This window comes from Crassostrea angulata, chromosome 9 (genome assembly GCF_025612915.1).
Source record: "Crassostrea angulata isolate pt1a10 chromosome 9, ASM2561291v2, whole genome shotgun sequence".
NCBI classification, from domain to species: domain Eukaryota; kingdom Metazoa; phylum Mollusca; class Bivalvia; order Ostreida; family Ostreidae; genus Magallana; species Magallana angulata.
In genome coordinates, this window is record NC_069119.1 from 18,777,166 (window position 1) to 18,798,939 (window position 21,774).

The 21,774-nt window shown below is 32.0% G+C and overlaps 2 long non-coding RNA genes across 2 annotated transcripts; both read right to left on the reverse strand.

The window, feature by feature from the left end:
• Positions 1 to 296: 296 nt before the first annotated feature.
• On the reverse strand, positions 297 to 10,779 carry LOC128162446 (uncharacterized). Its single transcript, XR_008240668.1, has 3 exons — positions 3,554 to 10,779; positions 3,040 to 3,210; positions 297 to 2,227 (listed from the first exon to the last, which is right to left on the reverse strand). It is a non-coding gene; the product is annotated as an uncharacterized LOC128162446 (long non-coding RNA).
• Positions 10,780 to 14,974: 4,195 nt separating this feature from the next.
• On the reverse strand, positions 14,975 to 18,471 carry LOC128163553 (uncharacterized). Its single transcript, XR_008240819.1, has 3 exons — positions 18,326 to 18,471; positions 17,966 to 18,055; positions 14,975 to 15,220 (listed from the first exon to the last, which is right to left on the reverse strand). It is a non-coding gene; the product is annotated as an uncharacterized LOC128163553 (long non-coding RNA).
• Between the last annotated feature and the right edge of the window lie 3,303 nt (positions 18,472 to 21,774).

Genomic DNA, 21,774 nt, shown 5'->3' on the forward strand with positions numbered 1-21,774 from the left:
GCGGTTTATAAAGCGTAAACTTCCCAAACCATTTTATATCGTACAAAACAAATAAATATTGAATTCATTCCTTAAGTATATTTCTATATTTTTATACAGAGCTCTTTTTTAAAGGAGATCCACACTGTCATGAAATAGCCACGACCAGGCCCTCTTAAAATAAGAAAAAACAATGGACAGTTTCATACATATAACAGACTTCAATTCCAATGAAAGAAGGATAACTTGTATACAGTTTACTTGAAGCATATTTATTATAAAGCTGATTAAAACATTATTTTGATCAGTGTCTCTGTTCCGCTACATGTACAAAAATTTGTTAATTTGCTCAGTAATGGACTACATGATTTAATCTATGCACGTTATAAACTTATGATTTTCACTAGCGTTTGAAAATCTGGTTTAGTTAGATAAAATTCAGATGTATAAAACTTGGATGAGTTAAGGCATCCTACAAATATATGCATGTAAAACGTGATGAAAAAACGAGTCATTTTGAAATTATGTGTTTTATCATTTATCTTCAGTAAATTCGCGTTTTACGTTTGGAAATTATTTACACATATGCATATTGTTGAATTTTGCATAAATGGACCTTCGTTCAAATACGCAACCTGGTGACGTAAAAAGAAAGGGTCTTCATTGAATGTAAAAGTTGTAAGAAATCAGCTTGGCACAAGGGCATGCAATACAAATTCACAAACAAATCAATATTCAGTATCATGGAAAGTAATGTGAATAATAAAATCACTGCACAAATCCTAAACAAATATCTATTTAATTAGAAATGAGACAAACATATAACCGGCCTCTATATTTTTCCTGCATTTCTGAATAAAATCTTACCAATTAAATAGCAGACATTTGTGCAATTATGCCATCAATGTTTAGATTAAATGCGTTGTATTAATCCACACTTTTTAAAAATAAAGTAGCGTATGCCCTTATGCCATAGTTGTTTATCTCTTGTCGTTTTCTTCTTTGAGTTGTAATAGATAATGACGTCATAACATGACGTCATAAAGACTCTTTTACCTTAGATGGATCATCTTATCAAGGCATAGGATAAAGTCAGTAAAATACAACAGTATGGATATTCATTTTTAGCAGCTCATTTGCAGGACATTTCCCATATGCAGCCTTAACTCACATGCGAACCTTATTTTGCATAATCATACACAAGAGCCATGCTACATGTATCGTTTTATTTTATATAACTGTTTAATTAACAACTAATGTGTAATTTATGAATGGTTAACCAGACTTTATGGCTTATACTGAAATGGTGTTGAACATCTTTCATTTAAAACCATAGGAGTAATGAGTCGATTCCACAGACAGAAATTAGTCATTCAGACAGACAGATGTGTTAATGAAATTCAATGTAAAAATGTGTTGAAAAATATTGATTAATGAAATTGCATGACTTATAATATACATTTCACCGACATTTTACCATATTAAAGACATTTTTGTTAAATACAAAAATAAGTTTTTGCGGGTATTTAAGAAACGGCATATGTTTAATATAAAAGGTTTAATTCTGAATAATTTGTTGACGCCAATCGTCGTCTACGTTTTCATTAAGACAGGTTAAAAATACCTTTAAATGGACAAGATTCACATTTCTAAGTTACGCAATTTCACTTATTAAATATTCTATCAACACATTTTTTTCATTAAAATTCACTCACACTCAAAATATCTGTCTGTCAAATCAACTTTTTACCAATGTGGTTTTTGATCCATTTAATAAAAGGACAGATGATGCGATGTGATAAAATGAAGGAAATTCAACATAAAAGGACCATTTTTTGATATTAAGAGCATCTCACATCAAAGCTGTTAAAGGACTGATGTAGAACGAAGTCACTTTTGTAAAATAGTATACAAGTCATGTACTTGTTATTTACCGAACCAATTTTTGGCTTCTTTCCCTATTTACTGATTTAATCAGTTAAAATACAGTTTCCGCTTCCCTAGCGTCTGTAATAGTCGTAGATCGGTCACACAGGATGAAGCTCTGCCATTCAGTCAACTGAATGTTAACTGAATGGTCTAGAAAGGTGACTGAAGGTGACTGAATGGCAAAGATATGCCATTCACTCACTTTTCAGTTACCTTTCAGTCACCTTTCAATTGACTGAATGGCAGAGATTCCTCCTGTGTCAGATGGGCAATAGGGTCCTTGTGGTGATACCATTCTAATTTTTCTGAAGAACTCCATCTACAAAGATACGGAAATGCTGGAAGTGAAAAAGGTGTCCGAGACAATTTTTAAATGTTGCACTTTTTGTTACATCGAGCTTATTGGTAAAAAAAATTACACCAAAATCAAACTTTCTTTATTTAAGGTTTAACACATCGTTTTTCTTAGCACATGTTACAAAGTATCAGATGTATCTATTATACTTCTCCCTTCTGGATAAAGAAAAACTGTGACAGACCTTTACTACCGATAAGTATATATGTGTAATTTGGAGGAAGAATGAACAATCCATAATAGAAGTTTGTAATAAAATACAAAAATTAAGAAAATCTTTATCTTTTTTTATTTCCTACACTATTAGTCGAAAAAAATGACCAAATATATATATATATTTTTTAGATTTTTATTCAAACTTGTCAAATATTTGAATTAGTTTTGCAAAGTTTAATGCCATATATGTGTCAAACAACAGGGGAAATTTGATTTCATGATTGAAAGAATATTTATTTAATCTGCGTTTATATTATTTCTTGGTCTGCTAATTGTACCCAGATAGAAACTAATTAAATACATGTAAATAACAAGACTTAAGCAATAATTCAAATTTCCTTCGATAAAAACTTATCAAAATTAATATCTATTACTTTTGTTATTGATGAAGCATTTACATCACAATGCATATATAAGATTGGTTTTGATTGGTTGAAATAGCAGACTATTTCTTTTTAAGTAAAAAAGGAATCTAATTTTGAAGTGCACAACGATTATACTAAGTCTTGTAATAATTATAACATTTGATAAGTTTATTTATTCTTCATAAATATGCTTACTTTTCCTGACGATATCTTTTGAACCTTTCTTTAAATCAACCAATGAACACTTTCATAGCAACCTAGAGTCGTCAGTAATCCTCTGTAGAAGAACATGTGTCGATTTTTAGGAATACAGGTCACGGGGGTAAATTTGGACTTCACTGCATGGGAATATTGTATACCTTATTGCTGTCGTTAAATAGATGTAGTATGTTGTTAAGACTGCATCATCAAATGACCAACTAATGACTGAAAAGTTCCTATGCTACATAACACCACTGAACTTATTATTATTATTTTTTGCAAAACATTTTACTATTTAGATAAATGATAATATTAAAAGAAGAAAAATATATTTCATTTCATTTCTTTTAACGACAAAAGTGTAAACAATATTTAAAGAAACAGAATGCAATCTATTATTAGATTTGTAAAATTTCTTTATAACATTTGAATGCAACAAAAAAAAAGAAACATTTACCAGATAACATATCAAATAGAATTGACTGATGAAAGTGTAATTACTACATACCGGGATGATATACGTTATTTCCATATTTTCGAAAATATTTGTCAATGGACGACAAACGTGCCTTCGGGTTTTCCTTTAAATAAGATAGAGGTGAAAACGTTTTCAATGTTATAGCTTTATATTTAATTTGAAATATTTTATTTTCAAAAGTAATTTTCATCAAGCTTTATCAGTTTTTTTTAAAGATGAAGTCGCATAACTTCAACGATGTGAGCCATTTTTTATCTGGACAGTGAATGATCCAAACAATTGTTCAAGGCTGTGTGATTCAATATCAGCCGTCAAGTACATATGATCACGCTTCATGACCACTATAAAAAATACAAGAGGACAATAAAAAAAACCGTGTAATCAAGTTAAAAGCAATCAAAATTTATTCATAGAACATCCGGGTTTTTTGGTAATCTGTAAGGTTCTTCATCATAAAATGAGCTCTAGTTTTTCAACATTTAATAAACGCTAAATCTTGATTCTAACCCACATCGTGTTTAAATATATCATGTGGCGAGATACCCTGTGGTAAACAAACTCCCTGGTTAATGTTTTTAAAGCTTATATGAATTCATAAATTCGCATTTTTTTAAATTTCCTTTTCATATACGACTACCGCAATATAAGTTGCCGATTTCTGTTGTTACGCTCTTCGCAACACACCCTCTATATAAGGCCGAGAGCACACTGCATTCGTGTATGTCATTCATCCGAACACCTTACATTAGATTAGGCAGATTTTAAAAAATCCGCTTTTATCAAACATAATATGACCACCACTGCACAGGTAAGGAATATCCAATGAAAGACGAAGCCAAACAGGCTGAAATCCAGGCACACAAATTAAAAGAAAAATCCCTCAATCATTGTAGAATGCTCACCTATGTCGTATTGTTTTAATATCGCACGTGCAAGCAACCAAGTGTAGAAGATTGTGCAGTGACAACATTGACTTTAAAAACTGATAAAAACGATGCTACGTTGTTACCTTCTTAGAATTACTATGTTGGATATAGTGCGGCCGAGATCTACATTAAGATGCAGACGTTTTGCGTGCTATAATAATGTTAAACAGTGAAGTCGGACTTTGAAAACGGAGTCAACGAAAGTGAATTTTTGCAAGCATTTTGAACGCCCTTTTCGGAGTCAACGCATGCGCTCTTATACAAAATGTTGCGATTTTTTTTTTAAATGAAAACGTGGGGTCTACAAGAAATCACCTTGCAAAGTGCAGCATGTGATGGCAGACCTCTTACATGTTTTAAAAGACCCCGGATATAATTTAATATCGATCGTATTTGCACAAAATAGAGGTTTATTTGCATTTAAGAAAGTTATTGATCTCCAAAATTGGATGTTTAGACAATACGTAAAAAGAGATATTTTTGTGTGTTTTTTTTTAATTGGAATTTCATCGTTATGAAAAGGTAATTTGCATTAAGTGTTAATTTTTCGTATTGTATTACAATTTAAAATCACCAGACATACAAAATGATTATTTTTAAGCTTGTAAACGAAAAGTGCTTCGACTACTAACAAACAAAATTGAATCTTTTGGACATGGAAGTGTAGTCAGTTAAAGGAACAGCAACGGTCCTAGATTCAATTGTTAATGTTCTTTCTGAACAAATGGAAGAACGCGAAATGGATGAGAGTAGTGCAGCTGTGTATTCGGAAATAATTTCGGGTAAAAAGTCAGCTAATGAGAAATAATTTAATTCTATTTGGAATTAAAGAACCCCCACTAGGAAGAACAGAGGATTGTATTGAAACGGTTAATTCATTTTGCGAGGATAACTTAGAAATCCAAATCGTCAAAATTGAAAACACATACAGTACATGAAAGAGAGGGTGGGGAAAAAGAGACCAATAATTGCTACATTATAATTCCAAAGAGAAATGGTGCAAAACACAGTTTCAAGCTAAAGGATTCAACATACGGAAGAACGCAACAGTACCCTAAGGAAATAGTCGACAGGAGAAAGAAACGTGTACCTGTAATGCATTGAGCCAAACGTGAGGATAAAACAGCCTTTATGAGGTGTGACAAACATTCAGTAAACAAAAAAACACACACACACACAAAGCAGAGGACAAATCATAGAGTTACTGGGGATGACTAGGGTTACGCCGGTGATAGTATCAAAATTATGTCATGGAACATTCAAGGTATGCCACCACAAAAAATGGAAAATAAAGAATTTAGTACATTTTTTGTATCAAATAATATTGGCATAACTATGTTTACAAGAAACCTGGACAAACAATGACAGCAAAATTGAAATGAACAATTACGTAATGTACCATAAACCCGACCGTTTAAACATAAAAAGGCACTGGATTAGTGGTGGAATAGTTGTATTCATGAAAGATGCACTCCATAAAGGCATTCAATTGGTGTTATCAGACTCTGACGGTATTATGTGGTTCAAGCTTGACAAGGAGTTTTTCTCATTAGACGAGGACCTCTACAGCGTAATTTCAAACAACGAACATATCTTTGATAAATTAACCCAATATAGCTACATTCCAAACATAAGGAAAATTGTTATAATGGGTGACTTAAATCATTGAACGGCTGTAGCATCTGACTACATTATAGACGATTTTATAGACGATTTTATAGCACCAGAGAACGACTATAATCTTTATATATGTGATAAAGAACTAAAGCGTTATTCCGAGGATTACGTAAAAAACAATCATTCGTAACAATGCTACTGGATATCAGCAAATCTCTGAAACTTAGAATTATTAATGGACGACTCCACTCAGATGCGAATATTGGTAAATTCATATGTCATTTGGGAAGCGGCGTAATTGACTACACGTTGACAGAGGAGGAATATTATCAAAACTGTCGGAAATTTGAGTAGAAAAAACACCGCAACCCAAATATATGTAATATCAAAACTGGATATAACATTAATCACAGAGAAGACGGAAAATGTGTAAGCATAGAAAAGTGGAAGTTGAACGAATCAACCCGCAACGAATACATACAGAACTTGAGAACAAATATTTACAGGTTCGAAAACATAGTAAATAATAGGAACCACACAACAGAAGAAGCTATAAACGATTTACTAATCCAATTCTCAGACACACAACTAAATATTGCTGAACCTTTCTGCGAATCTGTAACAGATATAAGACAGGGAGGATCCAGATTCAAAAGACGCAAAGACTCACCGTGGTTTGACGCAGAGTGCAAAACGGCGAAAAGGACGTGGACTAATGCTGATCTCATTGTGTGGCATTACCCTGAGTCGATAAATGAAGAAATTTTTTATCTATATTTTGAGCAAAGACTGTCAAATTGTTTTCACCAAAATTTACGGGTAGAATTTGAAAATGCTCACACTTTACGTTTATATAAATATCTAAACTTGCCTATGCACCCGGCAGACTATCTAAATTACATTTTTATGATAAACATAGGAAAGTCGACTTAGATTATCTTCACATCGTCTACGAATCGAATCTGGTCGATATGATAAAGAATGTCCTATTAATGAAAGGAAATGAATACCATTTTGTTTTGGCTTGTGATTTTTACACGGATTAAAGAAAATCTTATATTAAGAAATACTTCTATGGTAAAATAAATTATTGATTTACTTAGTTCTGACTCTATATCTACGCTAAAAAAACTTGGGATATATGTGTACAAATTTTTCAAAAAGAGGGATAACTTTACCATCAGACGCGAATAAGTGTAAATTAGTTTATAAAAATTTTCTGTTTTGTTGGTCTGATATTTGTTGTTTCACTTTATACTTTGTTTTTATTAACCTGCCTCCCACCTATAACCACAATTATTGTAATTCATTTCTTAAGACTTCAAGAGCCGATTTAGCCGATTGTATGGCGGATGCTCGCGGTACATCACCACTTCTCATAGCTTTCACATATTGGTAAGCTTGTTCAGCCGATAAATCGTTGTGACAGAAGATGGTAATGTCGCATGAGAAGAAATTTGATAGTCAATTTTTTTCTCAGGAAAAGGGCACACCATTTGCCGCAGGTTCTGTGAAATGCTTGCATGCTGGATCTACCTAAGTGTGTCCTTCTTTGCACATCTTACATCTCGGGGTGTTAGGACATTGTTTTTTTAAAGGGGAGTCCTCCCAGCACTGGAAAAATTTAAGTACAGTAAGGGGCGCGTTTGATTAAGGGCCGTCCTTTATGATAGAAAACACACTTCAGACCCACGCATGTACTTGTACGGGGAAGGAGAGTTCCTTCGTTTAAAGCTTTTGATGTTTCCATTCAAAATGCCGGTCGTTTTATGTGGGGGTTTTTTTGGTGTCGGGTCTTTTCATATTTGAGATGACTGTTAAAGCTAAGATTGAATTTGCTGAGCATTTTCAAGACTTTATGGTCATCAGCTGATAGAGGTTCCCCCTTTACTGTTATTTCAAGACTTGTTCATCAGTAGTCGATAAACCCACAAAAGGGCGTTGGTGTCATACATTCTTATGTTTATGTTTCTAATTTCCAAACCTTCACAGACAAGTTTTCTGTGACACTCTGGGGAGCTCTCGTATAGCCTTCATAAATCGCAATCCTTCTGAACACATTTTAGAACAGGTGCTTGAATACCCGGCAAAGGACAATGCATAGTCAGAAATTCAATTATTGTGGTCTTGCGGAGTTGAGAGATTGAGAGTTGAGAGATTCTAAGATACACTGGTTTAATCGTTTACATTGTAGTTATACTTAGTTTCTTCTTACAGTATTTTTAGTATTGACTGCCGCTACAGCGTTTTTTATAACGCTCTGCATATGACAGTAGACTGAGGACAGAGCTTACTCAGTTCTGTAAACACAAGTGTCTTGATAGATAATAGGATTAAAGTCTAACTTCAAAACTTTAAGTTACAAAAAACTCAAAAGTGGAATATACACGTTACATACATACATATTAAGTCTTGAAAATTTTCACACAAAAAGTATCCGGGTTTACGCAGTAAATTCAGAAAAAGAGTCAAAAACAAAGTGCATGGAAAAACACATCCGATTACCTCTGTGTCATGTGACTTCCACCTGCAGATTTTGCCTGAGTTAAACTGCCCAAAGTAAATTGTTTCTGTAGCCTTAATACAGAAATGAAATGTCACCTTTTAATAATAAATAAAACAAACAATGATACAAAAATTTAGAAATACGTTAAGCTGACAAAGAAAAAAAAAATAACAATTTGTAGTTAATATTTTTACGATTACCTTACAAACCCGAATACACTTAGATAAAATTTTGTCCTAAAAAATTTAGGTGTTAAGGGAAAAAAACACTTTAATCTTTAGATGATTGTAAAAAAAAAATAAGAAACCAAAGAATACTTTTTTCTTGCTATTTAAGAACAAGAGACAGACTAAACATTTGTCAAATTTTCGTGCAATTTGAAGCAGCATCGTCAGCCCCCCCCCCTCCCAAAATAAAACAAAAGATAACCTCAACGAAATCAGGACAGAAAAAGAGGTGGAAAACCTGTTTAGATGTCAGCAATGCCTTGCTTTAGTTATCACACTATGATATCTTATACGTTTTTGCAGACTTTAAACTAAGATTCGTCAAAATCAACACAGAAATATGAAATACAGGACTGTTTAAAGACGTGTTGTTGAACGTGTTGAACGGTTTAAAAGTACATATCATAGTTCTAGATTCATCTGGTTCTTAAAAACATGAATGATATTTAGAAATGAAAACCTGTGAATGTCGATTGGTAATTAATTCTCAATATGAATTTTTGTGTGTTAAAAAAAATAGTGTTAAAGAGTAAAGCATTGTGAAATCTATTTTGTGGTTACAGCCTGTGCCAGTTAAAGGTTTTAATTATTTAAAACCTTAACATAGCTGAATCATGATTTCGTTTACTAGGACAATGTTTTATTTCCTAATATTTTGATACCGTATGTCACAAAGTAAAAAGTGCATGGAATCTGTAGTTATTCAACAATCGGGCATAGTTAGGCTGTCCAAAAAGTTCCTGGACAATCGTGTTATTGTCATCTGAAATGGGTTTATATATAAACAGTACCAATCAGACCTAACCTAACAGAAAGTAAACCCCAATTAAAACCTGGGTTTACTTTTGGGGTTTACTCTTGATTTACTACGGGTTAAATAGAGTGGAACCATAGTAAACCCAGTGTAAACAGAGAGTAAACCAAGAGCAGAAGGATGTCCCTGAAAGCAGACGCTACCTGTGTATTTGGAATAAACAAGGGACGGGAATAACAGGCAGTAAATTGGTAAGATAAAAGACGGGTCTTCTTTACACTTCAGTGCATACAGTTGACCCCAATTTTTTTTTTCGAGTAAACCCAAGGTAAACCCGAGTAAACCCAAAATAAAGCCCAAGTGGACGCAAATTTTCAAAAGATAGACACAGAGTAAAGTTAACCCTAATAGTAAACCAAGGGTTTAGTTGGGGTTTACTCTGGTGTTAGGTTTGGTCTGATCGGTACTGTAAATATTGTATGAAGAAATATTCATGAAATTTTAAGATATGAATATTATTTTCTTTTTACAAACATGTCAAAACATCAAAATCTTTGATAAAATGTTTTTAGTATTGTACAATTTATTTTTATACGTCATTTGAAGCTTTTTTAAACGAGCAGAGAATTAAACACGCCAAAAAAGAGACTTCGGCTGAACTCACGGAACAGCGAGACATCATAAAATTCTTTGTTTTCCCTTGGACTGAAATGTCGCATTTTTATAGGTCTAAACATGGCACGTGATTGCCTCATATATCTCTATATTTGTTCTCTGAGAAATAATATAAGGCAATATGGCCGTCATTGGTCGACGGTTTGCTTACTCATTTCGACATATCATAGTATTTTATACATAAAATTACATGCCGTAAGTTCTTAAAGTATTTGGAGAAGTCTTTAGAATTAGATTAGTTGCCCTTAGAATATTGACGTCACATTGTCTGGAGCAGAACAAAATGGCAGCGTCGAAATTTGCTCAAATTTCTGCAGAGGAAAGGGAGAAAACATTTAAAATTAAATAGCAACAAACATTGTAAGTAAACATTGGTGAAGCAAAGATTTTGAAAGAGTATTTGAAAGGTGAGATTGAAAATTTTGAAGAGTCTAAATGAGTTAAATTGGACGAGATGTAAGGCATCTTGTACATGGCTTTGCGTAGGTTATCGCTATTTGTGAATAAATATGTCGCTTGAAAGTCTTCGAGAAAACAAAACACTTATTAGGTTAGTTACTGACTCACTACGGAAATATATTGGGTTGATCAATCTCATAAGAAGGCTTGGCTTCGCCTCGCCATCTATGAGATTGATCAACCCAATATATTTCCGTAGTGAGTCAGTAACTAACCTAATAAGTAATACTCAGTAGTGTTGACTGAGGTAAAACACCGATAGGAACGAAATAAATGATGAAGGAAATTAAAAAAATGTCTAAATATTTCAGGATCACTGATCATAATTGTTACACGCGGTTTTTTAGTTAGTGTTTGCTATCGTACTTTTGTACTAGTCTATGAATGCGGCATTCACTCTCAGGTTAACCAAGCGTCGATGTACGTAAACGCCAGACTCGGCTGCGTGTTCAGTATTAGCAATGTAAATATACTGAGATATAATTCTCCAATATAAGCAGGTACATTGGTCCGATTCTTTTTATATATACATAATTAAAGTCTATATTCAAATATGACAATACTTTCTTAAAAATAGTATCGTTTCTTAGAAAGATATTTGTTCTGTCCACTATCTTTTTCGACAACCCTAATATGTACTAACTTATCAGTATTTACCTGGTAATTATTTAGTTGTAAACCAATCAGGAAACGTTTATTTAAAAAAAAAATTAAAACTGCAATGACAATCGTGACATGACACTAAGAATTTCCGCTTCAATTTTGTACAAGAAAATTATTGGTTTTGTCGTAAAAAACAACTTCAAATTTAACATTTTTACAATTAATTATATTTGATATGTTATAATACAAGTTTACAAGGGTAATTTGCAACTATATTCAGTTTGAAATATTTCAAAAAAAAAAACGAAAAAAATAATAAAATCCTTAAGTTTTGGTGGTATCGAACCCATACCCTAAAAGCCCAAGTTCTATAGACTAACATAATGTCTGGTGCTCTATCCACTAAGCAATTTCATTAACAACAAAGTGCGTTGTTTAAATGCTATATGAGATATTGGCCAAGAATTTACGGACTTATTTTTCTAAAACGTTCAATTGTTTGTCTACAAAATGACATTTTTAAAGTATGGTGGATCATCTCTCCACATTTTTGTTAATTAAAATCGGTTTGGATTCCATTAAACCGCAGTTAGACTATTACAAAAATATGGAGCTCAGACCCACTCTATAAAAGAAAGTGCATTGAAGTTATAAAAAAGACACTATTTTTAGGTTTCGACACGCAAACGCCAGTTTAAATCAAAATATTGCATGAATTTAAAATATTAAAGGGTAACAGACCGATGTTACGTTAAATATACATTGTTTTAGTATTTTTTTTTAAAAGTGTCAGATTTAATATAAATGATATTTTAATTTTGCAGTATCTAATCATTCCTCATATGGGCATCTTACACGCCTTATTCACCCATCTTCTTTAGAATTTTTGCCGAGTAATTAATATATCAGCAAACATTTTCATAAAAAAATCCCATGATACCAAGCACATGTTAGAACAGCTATCGTAAAGCTCCAACAGAGGAAATACCTCTTTGACAGAAAATCAGGTGTATACCTCTCAATAGAATTTCAATAAAACTCGTAATATTGAATGTATATTGGGATTTTTCAGCATTCAATAACAACTCTGACTAAGATTTGGACAAGCATTGCAAAATAGAGGCCAAAGTATATCTGCAAGATTTATTAACACAAAAACCAAACATCCCTGCAATGTGTTAACGAGATGGATTTAATCTGTGAACATATAACTAGATGCCAGCTGATACATTTTCGCTGAACTCAATTATGGAAACATCAGTGACATAAAATGTGTGTTTTATATGAAATATACTGAAGAGTAATGATAGATACATGTATGATATTTTCAGATAAATCTAACTCAGGGGAGCGTCAAAATTATTTTGTTTCGACAAAATTAAGAAAGATATCACTACAAGTCTTCAAATACGACTACTACTAGTGTAGAATGATGTAATTACTGATCTTAACATATTGGTTTATGGTCCTGTTTATGATTCTGGTCCTGTTTATGATTCTGTTGTCAAAAAAGGTAAAAATAGTTATTAATAATTAACCTATGAACATAGCTAAGAAACTCCAAGAATGATCCTAATAACGTTTCACTTCAGTTCCTCGTGATTCCTTACTGTTTGTGTTAGAAAGGCCAAAGATGGATTGAGTACAACCTGGAATGATTCATTGAATTTGAACAACTGAATACTGTAAATTCCTAATTAAACACAAGGAGTTAATATCCGCGTAAAACACAACTTCAAATTGAACATTTTTTAAATTAATAAATTTGATATGTTATAATTCAAGTTTACATAAGGGTAATTTGCAACTATATTCAGTTTGAAATATTTCCAAAAAAAAAAACGATAAAAATAATAAAATCCTTAAGTTTTGGTGGTATCGAACCCATACCCTAAAAGCCCAAGTTCTATAGACTAACATGATGTCTGGTGCTCTATCCACTGAGCAATTTCATTCACAACAAAGTGCGTTGTTTAAATGCTATATGAGACGTTGGCCAAGAATTTATGAACTTGCATTATTTTTCTAAAACGTTCAATTGTTTGTCTACAAAATGACATTTTTAAAGTATGGTGGATCATCTCTCCACATTTTTGTTAATTAAAATCGGTTTGGATTCCATTAAACCGCAGTTAGACTATTACAAAAATATGGAGCTCAGACCCACTCTATAAAAGACAATGCATAGAAGTTATAAAAATGACTTTATTTTGAGGTTTCGACACGCAAACGCTAGTTTAAATCAACATATGGCAAGAATTTAAAATATTTAAGGGCAACAGACCGATGTTACCTTAAATACACATTCTTTTCAATAATTTCTTTTAAAAGTATCAGATTTAATGATATTTAAATTTATTCCTCATATGGGCATTTTACACGTCTTATTCACCCATCTTCTTTAGAATTTTTGTCAAGTAATATATCAGCAGGCAAATATTTTCATTAAAAAAATCCCATGATACCAAGCACATGTTAGAACATCTATCGTAAAGCTCCAACAGAGGAAATACCTCTTTGACAGAAAATCAGGTGTATACCTCTCAATAGAATTTCAATAACACTCGTAATATTGGATGTATCTTGGGATTTTTCAGCATTCAATAACAACTCTGACTAAGATTTGGACAAGCATTGCAAAATAGAGGCCAAAGTATATCTGCAAGATTTATTAACACAAAAATCAAACATCCCTGCAATGTGTTAACGAGATGGATTTAATCTGTGAACATATAACTAGATGCCAGCTGATTCATTTTCGCTGAACTCAATTACGGACACATCAGTGACATAAAATGTAGGTTTTATATGAAGTATACTGAAGAGAAATGATATGATATTTTCAGATAAATCTAACTCATGGGAGCGTCAAAATTATTTTGTTTTGACGAAAGAAAGATAGATATCATTACAAGTCTTCAAATACGACTGCTACTAGTGTAGATTTATGTAAATACTGATCTTAACATATTGGTTTATGGTCCTGTTTATAATTTTGTTGTCCAAAGAGGCAAAAATAGTTGATTAACCTATGAACATAACTAGTAAACCCCAAATATGATCCAATTAACGTTCTACTACATTACCTCGTGATTCCTTACTGTTTGTGGTAGAAAGGTCAAAGGTGGACTGAGTACAGGCTTGAATGAATCATTGAATTTGATCACACTGAATACTGTAAAATTCCTAATTAAACACGAGGAGTTAATATCCGCGTAAAATCGCAAGAAGCCCGTCTCGCGAATTTTAAAATCTCGCTTTTAATTTTCGAACATATGTAAACTACAAGAAACTATGATAACATTTCGACATCTGCGATTTTATGTTCTCGCGATTTGATGGAAAACCGTTGAATCGCGGAATTAAGTACTCGCATAAAATAAGGAATCTACAGTATCTCATAGTTCATGCATAAGGTATTCCACGCGAAAACAAATAGTCCTTTATTAAAAATGTTCTGCACATGAATTATTGATATTTGTCACTCTTTACATCAGATGCTTGTGGGTGTACAACTCGCAATCACACATGATGTTGTTTCCATATTTGTACTTAAGTTCTGTTCTCAAAATAAATTTTTAATAAATTTTAAAGTTAACTAACTTTCAAATCGAACATGCACTATTGGACAATCAAATTTAAGATATAATTCAACGACTAATCAATGACAGTTTTGAGAACAAGTCTTATTGGGTTTTTTTTATTCAGATTAAAACAAAAAAATTTTGCGTATAAATTTTGCATCAAGTGTTTGAAAGACTATATCTTTTTGACATTTAAAGAAATCTACGACATAGATGAAGATGGAGATCCCTATCGTTTAAAAAACACATTCGCATTGGTTGCTGCTTGAACAGTAGGGAATCCTACAGGCCGGTCCTAAGTCCGATTTGGAAAACCCATCACACTCTTTAACACTTATGCATGACCCTGAAGGAAACACAAAACAGAAAAATATCAATTTATGTAGCCGACGAGTTTAAAGATATGAGATACACAAAATAAAGATATTAGTGCCGTGTAGGTCAAGACGGTTATAACTGAATGAAATTAGAATTAAAAGCACACTTTTGTGGTGTCAGGTTTAACATTGAAAGTCATATTTGCAAGTTTGAACGGTATTTTTGTTTTTGTTATATAGCGTTAATTAGGACGAACGTCGGGATCGGATGATATGTGGTGATATCTTGACTGTAATAGCCGCTCTCTGACATGATATATATTTAATTTGACATAAAGAATTAAACGGATGAAGTAATAATAATGGGGGTTTTAAATTGTATGATTTGTTTAAGAAATAATTATGTACGAGGGTTGTTCGGAAATTATTGAGACAACTCGAATATTTTCTTTTCTAATTGACGAATTGTGGTGAAAATTGTCATAGACACTGAAGAAATGCCAACAAATAATAAAACAAAGTAATATTGAAAAGAATATTTAATATTTTGTTTACGACAGTAGATAAACAAGTCGGTGGTCGGGGTACCCGGCGCAGCCATGAACTCGGAGATTTGACAACTTAAACATCTACTTTATAAGTGTCCGTAGAATTACAGTTAATGATAAAAGGAATCAAATTAAATATGTTCATTTTGTTATTCTTTGCGACTAACTTTTGATTAAGTTTCACTGATGTTCGAGTTGATATACGGATATGGTACACATATATTTACCAAACAATAGAAATCTGACAACGACTTTACAATGAATTTTGACGTCAAGGCGGCGCATTGAAAACCGTCAAACTGGTGGAAATCTCAGAAGAAGACCTTTAAGGTCTTTCGATTGTCGTGTGACGTCATTGTGAGCATTCCGGAATATTTTACCGTTATCGGTTATAATAATAGTGTTATGTGGTGCATAGTTTTGCCAATATTTCTTGATTTATACTTGTGTTTAACACATTTTATGCTATGTAAAGTGAAATGACACCAATGTTTAACAATTCATTGAGAGTAGTTTGAGTTGAAATCACTGAATTCAATGAAAAACTGATAAAACCGTATATAGGCAAACTTGACAGAGACCACAATTCATAATTTTTTACCAGGCAAGGTAAATATTTCTTTGCAGATGTCGATAGGATATATAATGAATTACAAATGTACCAATTTTCAGTGAGTTTGAACCATTATTTCAAAAGTTATAGACGTTTTATGTTGCTAAACTGTACTTATTCATGGTTGAAAAATCGTATCAAAATGCAATGTAAATGCGATTGCTTTCATACTGGCAATTTGTAAATGGCCTTAAAATGTTAAAATACTTAAAATAAAGGATTGCGATTAATATCTTTTAAAAATTGCTTTATTATATCGAGATTAGTTAAAATAAATGTGATGTTTGATAAGAGAGCAGTCGTTGCTATAACTGTCCTGATAGTGTACCTGTGTTAGCTCCTACAGCATGAACAAAATATTTGCAACATACCAATATTTAACTTTAATTTGATTGTTTGCATATTAATCATCAAATTTAAACAAAAATTACACAGATTAAACCATAAAAACATCGAGGGTGGAGAAACCTTAAAGGCCACACAATTGCTTAAAAAAACTATCAATGACAAGACAAGGTATAGAGCTTCAGTTCATCATATTTTTTTCACTGATTGTTTAACTAGAGTTAGGCCAAAGGGAATAATTATTAAGTACTTTTGACACACTAACTGTTCAACAGTTCTAAATTACATAAAAAATGAACCACAGGAGACATTCACAGTAAATAAACTTTCGGGTAAAAATAACTCGATTTTTTCCCTAAAAAACAAGAATGAGAGAAATTGTAAATGATGACATCTTGAAATGAAAACAAAAGTTGAGAAATAAAGAATAATTCTTATTTCCGTTCGTTTGTAAGGTGTTTAAAAACACAGGAGCTATAATAAGCGTTAAAATGACGTTGCGAAAAGTTTGCGGTTGCGCCGGGTCGCAGGACGAAGGCACGTTGGTCAGCTTACCAGGAATGATCTATTCATGCCATGGACAAGAAACTTTTCACATTGATAATCTCTATCCTGATTTACGTTTTGGGGAAATTTCAAGAGTTTATCTTTGTTACTAAAAGAAGAGAAAATGTCTCAGAAATTTCCGAACAACCCTCTTTTTCCTTTTAACTGGCATATTTTCTAATGTTGTTTATGAAAGAAAATCAATAAACTACGTTACAAATAATTCCGTAAATATATCTTAATCAAATTTTTAAACTCGTCTTTAAATGTCAATTTTGATTATTCAATTATATTAATTATTTTGTATCTTTAAAAAATATTTTGGGAGTTAAATGATTAACACCCACACTTCACCTTTTGATTACAAAGTGAAAGTTTTGCGTTTTGCTTTGATAGATTTACCCCTTAAAATATTCAGTGATGATATCTAAAAAAAGTTAACTTATCCTTTAAGGCGTCCAACGCCATACTATGTAATCATCTAAATTTGTGGGAGCCAATTTTCGTAAATTGTTGGGATTTTGCTTATTCGTAGGTATGTAATTTCGTGCATACATTAGTTTTCAGTTTCAATAAGAAAACTCTTTTAAAATTTGTTTTCGTCGACGATTTAAATTCGCTGGTGTGGACTATCCATGAATGCCACGAAAATTGAATCACAATTTATTCTAATGAACCCATAGTATATGTGAATTGAATCGTCATATAAATGTTGTACCTACTTCCTACTTGCACCGGTTACTCTTCCTTCCAGATTTTTTCATCCGCCATAAAAGCATTAACCTTGGTACCATCTTTGGCCTTTATATCCACTAAATAAGAATATTTACAATTTTATATTGTAATGGGTTATCTCATTCAAAAAATGCTTCTATTGATAAAAAGGAGAATTTTTTTCTCGAATCTTTGACAAAATTAAGTTATTTTACGTTAAAGATGATTTCATTTCTATCCAAACCCTTCAATGAATTAACGTATTTGGAATCGTTATTGGAATATATTTTTTTAATTTAAAAGATTGTTTTTTTCAGCATTACATGCTATCTTTTTTGTAAAGAGACTTTAAATTCCTATATACTTACTTAGACAGGAGACATTAGATATAAGCAAAGCTAACAGCAGAATTTTCCAACAGCACATGTTGACTGGCGGATTGCTCACGATAAAGTAAAGAATAAGAAGATTATTATTTTATACACAGGATACAAGAAACAACATAATCAAACATCAATTAAAATTGATTAAATCAAATGCGTTTTCTATCAAAGTACAGCTGTTTTTCACATAAACAACTGACGCAAAGTGATATCTTTCTAAAGAATCACGAAACCATTGATCACATGTAAATCTTTTTCACTTTAACAAAGACATAGTTCTAGATGATAATGTAGATAATGGCATGGTTATCAGTTTTCAACAGATAGAGGTATTTCCTTACATTAGTTTTGACGGAAGTGTTATAAAACTCGATATAATTCATATTGACTTTTTGTGGCTTTAAGAAACACCATGCGGCATGGAGTGTTCAAAATTGATCATGTGTGTTTACTGCATGCATTCACCATAATTTGTTTGCCCACTTGCAGGCGTATATTGAACTGCCTTAAATCATTGAAATACAATAGTTTTTCGGATAAAAATGCATATATGAAGAACATTCTGCATATTTTTTAATGAAAATTTTATTTAAAAAATATTTATATTAACTATGGTTTTTATTCTATTTTAATGATCATAAACATTTCAAAAGTTCAAAACAGTTTAATAAAACAAAACGTAATTCAAGTTAAACTTAAGTTTAAAGTTACATGATACGTTTGTTTTGATAAAATATGTTTTTAAGCCATTTTTAAATGAACGACATTATAACATCTGTTTAACTAGGTTTAACTACATACATATTCTTCTCACAGTTAGTAACGCTTTTCTTATTTCATCACAAAGATTTGGCATGAATTTTTTTTAATGCTAAAGATTTTAAATAATCAATGATTGTTGCATCGGTGGAACCACGGGTTTTCTATCCGTTACACTGTTGAAAGCAGTGTAACCGATAGAAAACCCGTGAGTTCCGGTGGTGCGATTGTGGCACATTCAGAAAAAATGATATTTACCATTTGTTTTTAAACGTTTTTCACCAAATTCTTAAAACATTAACTAATCAATCTTCTACAATGATCATATAGATTCATTTCTGTAGACAAATTAATGTTTTATACAACTTGATAGTTTGGACAGCGTAAAAAAAACTAAGGAATATAATGTGTTAGTTTTAACGTGACTGAATAACCACTATCTTATTCAGTAATTAACAACCAAAACATGCAACAACCAAAATATGCGATAATTAAAACATGTCAACGTGCTTCATGTAATATACATGTTCGTTACTTATAATGATTTTATTTGTATTAAACCCATTTTTTAAAAAAATGGGTGTCGTATCTAGGGCCATTTACTTCTAATAAAGTTAGAAAGTGTGAAAGACCTGATGATAACAGGATTGACATACAATCATCATCTTCTCTAAGTACTAGTACGTCGTAACCAAAACGTGTGAAAATGTACACGTTTTAGTCAATTTACTTTATTTTTCGTTGCCAAACCTAGATAATTATAATATTGTTTTGTAAGAAAGTGTGAAATGCAGAAAACATATGTGATAACACGATTGACAAATAATCCCAATCTAAGCTAGTAATTTACGACTGAAATTTGTCAAACTGTTAATGCTTGTGACTCATCGTTTATTTGTTGAATTGAACGTATGTGTGAAATTTTTTACCGGACTGTTTTCATCTTATACTATGGTCAAATGAAAGGCAAATATAGAAAGTAATCACAGTAACCATGTATTTTTACATGACTATAAAATCTAACATTAAAAAATGTACAAAAAAATGATGCCAAACCTTGATAATTAAAATACTGTTCGGTTGGAAAGTGTGAAGTGCAGAAAACTTATGTGACAACAAGATTGGCAAATAATTCTCTTCTAAACCACTAATTAACGGCCGATATTTGTCAAACTGTTAATGCTAGTGACTCATTATCTTTTATATGTTGAATTTTACGTATGTGTGAATTTTTTTTACAAGATGTTTTTACCATCTTATACCAAGGTCACTTGTAGGGCATTTATAGAAACTAATTATGTAACAATTTTTTAAAATGATTATAAAATCTTATATTAAAAATTGTAAAAATATTTTGCGCCTTAGGACGATAGAAAAATTGAAGTCATCACGTTTGTCAAAAAGTGTTGATGCTAGATTACCATGAGTGTCTTTTTTTCTAGTAAAATACATAAATATAAAACAGGTGATTTAGACTCTAATGTATTTTCTTTCAAGTTCTCTCGGATATATCGAGTCGACGAAAATCTTTTACATGTATTTAGCATATGCATTTCGACATCAACGAACTGCGATGATGATGAATGGTCTTCAATCTTTGTTTATTTGCACACCCAGAATAGATAATCAATGTTCAGAATACTTCAAACTATTTTCGAAATCATACAAGCATTCAATCTCATAGACTCTCATTCGTTATATCATACCATGAAATACAAGTACCACACCATTACATACAACATGGTTTTAATTAACTCGGTTTTCATTGATGTCATTTTTAAGAATTAATGTTCGCATTGCATATTTTTGGTAACATTAACCTTCTTATCATTTTAATTCGAAATATTTGGAACTCTTTTGTATACGGAGGCGTTTTGTTCAAATCTCAAAGCATGCCATATCATTAGGCATTTCATTTTAACTTTTCATACCATATCATACAAATCTCATATATATCACATCATTAAAATCGCTTTCCATAAAACAGCTTGAAATTGCATGCATGAAATGATTGTACTGTATTGATTTGTAAAAACATTTTTTTCCCGTTTTCCCTATTAATACATTGAGCACACGGCGGATGTGACCGGTCAAGAGAGGATGCTCACTCCTACATGACACCTGATTCTACTTCTAATTTGTTTTTTAGAGGTCCGTGTTTGTCCTGCTCCTCTGTTGTATCTTTCCTGTGAACTTTTGATTTTGAACACTGTTCGCTATAATATTAGCATCACATGTCATATTTACATGTAATCTTTTTTGAGATTTAAAAAAATTATTTTACACACTAGATAATTGGCGTTGGTATCATAGTTTACTGTGCTACCGTCGTGACGAGCGCAGCTGGCAATAATTACACATACCTTGCACCATTGTCATGTTATTCAGTTGTCAAATATAAAAAGAATTTGAGAGAGATAGGGGGAGAGAGAGAGAGAGAGAGAGAGGAAAAAAAAGATAGATAGACAGACAGACCGACAAACAGACAGATGCAGACAGACGGACAGATGCAGACAGACAGAGAGAAATAGATTTACAAGATTTCTAAGTTAATTTTTTTTTTTTACAAAATACATAGATTTGCTTCTACCAGAGACATAAATAACAGAAATTGACAACTCCGCCATTAGCGTGTTTTGTTGTTGAAAAATGTTAGGGGACCAACTTTACTTTGG